This window comes from Apium graveolens, chromosome 5 (genome assembly GCF_009905375.1).
Source record: "Apium graveolens cultivar Ventura chromosome 5, ASM990537v1, whole genome shotgun sequence".
NCBI classification, from domain to species: Eukaryota; Viridiplantae; Streptophyta; class Magnoliopsida; order Apiales; family Apiaceae; genus Apium; species Apium graveolens.
This window is the reverse complement of record NC_133651.1, coordinates 316750624-316755090: the sequence shown is the minus strand read 5'-3', so window position 1 is coordinate 316755090 and position 4467 is coordinate 316750624.

The window sequence follows — 4467 nt, the reverse complement described above, 5'->3', positions numbered from 1 at the left end:
TTAAGTAATAGAAATGCTGTGTTAGAAGATAAGTTGATTGACCTAGAGAAAACTAAGCTACATTGTATATCTGTTGAAAATGAACTAGCTGAATCTGTCAAGAAAGTAGAAATACTTTCCAATCAATTAGAGAGAGAGCAAGAGGTGATTAAAGCCTGGAAGACATCTAGGGATGTTAGTGCTCAAATTTCCAAGGTCCAAGGAATTGAATCATTCTGTGAGACTGCCTGGGATAAAAACAAAAAGAAACTGGAATTAATTGATGGGCTGTCAACGGATGTGGAATCAACGGATGATGAAAGTTATCCGTTGAAGGAAGAAAAGGAGCATCCGTTGAAGGTTCCTCAATTAAAACAGGCAGATGTTTCTAGAAGTGAAAGTCTAAAGGAACTCAACAAAAAGTTTGGTTCAACTTCCAAGAACTTTGTCAAAGAAGAAGCAAGCACATCCAAAGATTTCAGTAAGGTGAATATAGGACACATGACCTTAGAACAGTTAAAGAATAGGCTCAAAGTGGTTGAGGATAAAAAGGAAACTAAAAGGAAATCTAATAGAAATGGGAAGGTAGGGGTTAACAAACATAACAATTACACACCTGATAAGTATGCTCCTAGAAAAAGCTGTGTGCATTGTAGTAGTGTTAATCATCTATCTGCTAATTGCAAATCTATTAAGAAAACTCCCATATCTGTGCCCTCCTCCATGCCTAATATGTCTGCATCACCTCTGCATGCTATGCCTGTTATGTCTCAACAGAATCCTTATGCACATTTTGCAAACATGCCATATTTTAACAATCCTTATCTTGCTGCATTTAGTATGCCTCAAATGCCATACAGTATGCCAATGTGGAATAACATGCTTGCACAAACCATGCCTTATCAAATTCCAAATGTGCTAAATGATTCTGTGACTAACCCTACACCTCAACCAACTACATCTAAGATCAAGGTTGACTCAAAGTTACCTAAGTCTAAAGATGCAGGAGGAATGAAGTCTGGGAGAAAGGCTAACAAGAATGGACCCAAGGAAACTTGGGTACCAAAATCAACTTGATTGATTTTATGGTGTGCAGGGAAAAAGAAGAAATCTATGGTACTTGGACAGTGGCTGTTCAAGACACATGACAGGAGATTTCTCCCTGCTCACTGAGTTTAAGGAGAGAGCTGGCCCTAGCATAACCTTTGGAGATGACAGCAAAGGGTTTACTATGGGATATGGCTTGATTTCAACAGGGAATGTCATCATTGATGAAGTTGCATTAGGTTGATGGTCTCAAGCATAACTTACTGAGCATCAGTCAACTATGTGATAGAGGGAATACAATTTCCTTCAATTCAGAAGCCTGTGTTGTCACCAGCAAGAAAGACAACAAAGTGGTTCTAACTGGAGTTAGAAAAGGGAATGTGTACTTAGCTGACTTCAACTCTACAGATGCAGAATCTATTACTTGTCTCTTCAGCAAAGCAAGTTCAGTTGAGAGTTGGCTATGGCACAAGAAGCTATCCCATTTGAATTTCAAGACAATGAATGATCTAGTCAAAAAGGACCTAGTTAGAGGAATTCCTCTAGTTGAATTCTCAAGGGATGGTTTGTGTGATGCTTGTCAGAAAGGCAAACAAAGGAAAGCATCATTCAAAAAGAAGCTTGAAACAACAATTGATGAACCATTACAGCTGCTGCATATGGATTTGTTTGGACCAGTCAATGTATTGTCAATTGCAAGAAAAAGATATTGCTTAGTGATTGTAGATGATTTCTCAAAGTTTTCATGGGTCTATTTTCTTGGATCAAAGGATGAAGCAAGTGAAATCATTATCAATCACATCAGGCAAGTCAATAATCATCCTGACTTGAAGGTTAGGAATATCAGGAGTGACAATGGAACTGAGTTCAAGAATTTGTCAATAAGGCTGTTCTGTGAAGAAAATGGAATCATGCATGAGTTCTCAGCTCCAAGAACACCTCAGCAAAATGGGGTAGTTGAAAGAAAGAACAGATCTTTGATTGAGGCTGCCAGAACAATGCTTGAAGAATCAATGTTACCAACATATTTCTGGGCTGAAGCTGTTAATTGTGCCTGCTACACTCAGAATATTTCTTTGATCAATCAAGCTAAAGGCATGACTCCTTATCAGTTGTTCAAGAGAAGAAAACCAACTCTAAACTTTCTTCATGTCTTTGGATGTAAATGCTTTATACTGAGGAATCAATCTGACCATAAAGGGAAGTTTGATGCAAAGGCTGATGAAGGGATATTTGTTGGTTACTCAGCTGGAAAATCTTATAGGGTCTACAATCTAAGAACCAACATTGTTATGGAATCTGTGCATGTTGTGTTTGATGATAAAAAGATTGATGGACTAACAGATGAGGGACACAATGAGATACTCAAATTTGACAACATTGAGATATATTGTGATGATAGTGAAGAGGAGATTGATGGAGATGACACTTCAAAAGGGATTCAAAATATGCCCTTGGATAATGCACAAAATTCTGCACCCGTTGATAGAGGCAATGCAGTATCCGTTGAAAGACATAGTGCATCATCCGTTGAAGTACAAAATGAAGCATCCGTTGATCATAGTTCATCAACGGATAATCGATTTACATCATCAGTTGATAGAACTCCAAATTCCCTGCAAAGAACCAACAACTCAGGGGGAGTTTCAACTAATCAACACTCTGTCTCACATCATGACAATACTGAGGCCACCTCATCTAGAGCACATCTTCCACCTCAAAGGAAATGGACCAAGATTCATCCCTTTGAACTGATCATTGGTGATGCATCATCTAAAGTGCAAACAAGAAAAGCTACTCAAGATGAATGTCTGTATAGTAGTTTTCAATCTCAGGAGGAACCTAAGAAAGTGGAAGAAGCTTTATTGGATCCAGATTGGATATTAGCTATGCAGGAAGAGCTGAACCAATTTGAGAGAAATAAAGTTTGGAAGCTGGTACCCAAACCAAAGAACAAGAGTCCTATTGACACAAAATGGGTATTCAGAAACAAGATGGATGAAAATGGCATCGTCATAAGGAATAAAGCCAGATTGGTTGCTAAAGGCTATTCTCAACAAGAGGGAATAGATTTTGATGAAACATATGCTCCTGTTGCAAGACTTGAAGCCATCAGAATTTTTCTAGCCTATGCAGCCCATGCCAATTTCAAAGTCTATCAAATGGATGTCAAGAGTGCATTTCTAAATGGGAAATTGGAGGAAGAAGTCTATGTAAGTCAACCTCCAGGGTTTGAAGATCCAAATTTTCCAGACTATGTGTATTATCTGTTGAAAGCACTCTATGGACTGAAGCAAGCACCTAGAGCCTGGTATGAAACCCTATCAAAATTCCTTTTGGAGAATCACTTCACTAGAGGTACTGTTGATAAAACTCTCTTCTTTAGGAATGTTAATGGCTCTAGTATACTTGTTCAAATTTATGTAGATGACATAATATTTGGTTCTAAAGATAATAAACTTTGCAAAAAGTTTGCTAAGCTAATGCAAAGTAAGTATGAAATGAGCCTGATGGGAGAACTAACCTATTTTCTTGGTTTACAAGTTAAACAAGTTAGTGATGGAATTTTCATTAGTCAAACTAAATATATTCATGATCTTTTAAAGAAGTTTGACTTAATGGAATGTTCATCTGCAAAAACTCCCATGGCCACTATCACCAAACTTGAATTAAATAAGACTGAAAGGTCTGTGGACATTACAAGTTATAGAGGCATGGTTGGTTATCTTTTATATTTAACTGCTAGCAGACCAGATATAATGTTTGCTACATGTCTGTGTGCTAGATTTCAAGCTGATCCTAGGGAGTCTCACTTAATTGCTATCAAGAGGATTTTCAGATATCTCAAGGGTACACCAAATTTAGGTATTTGGTATCCTAGAGAATCTGGCTTTGATCTAATTGGTTATTCAGATGCAGACTATGCAGGTTGCAAAATAGACAGGAAAAGTACAACAGGGTCCTGCCAATTCCTGGGAAACAAGCTTGTATCATGGTTTAGCAAAAAGCAAAATTCAGTCTCTACTTCTACAGCTGAGGCTGAATACATTGCTGCTGGAAGTTGCTGCTCTCAAGTGTTATGGATGAGGAATCAACTCCTTGATTATGGACTTCATGTTGACAAAATTCCTATCTTTTGTGATAACACAAGTGCCATAGCCATAACAGAGAATCCTGTGCAGCACTCAAGGACCAAGCACATTGATATCAAGTACCACTTCATCAGAGAGCATGTCATGAATGGTACAGTGGAACTACATTTTGTTCCAAGTGAACAACAAATTGCAGACATATTTACCAAGCCACTTGATGAATCAACATTCACAAGATTGGTAAGTGAGCTAGGTATGCTTAATTACTCATAAAATTTATGTCCTAATTGCAATTTGAATTGAAGCCTGAAATGTATTAGTTGCTAGAACAAATTTGACTTTTTAACAC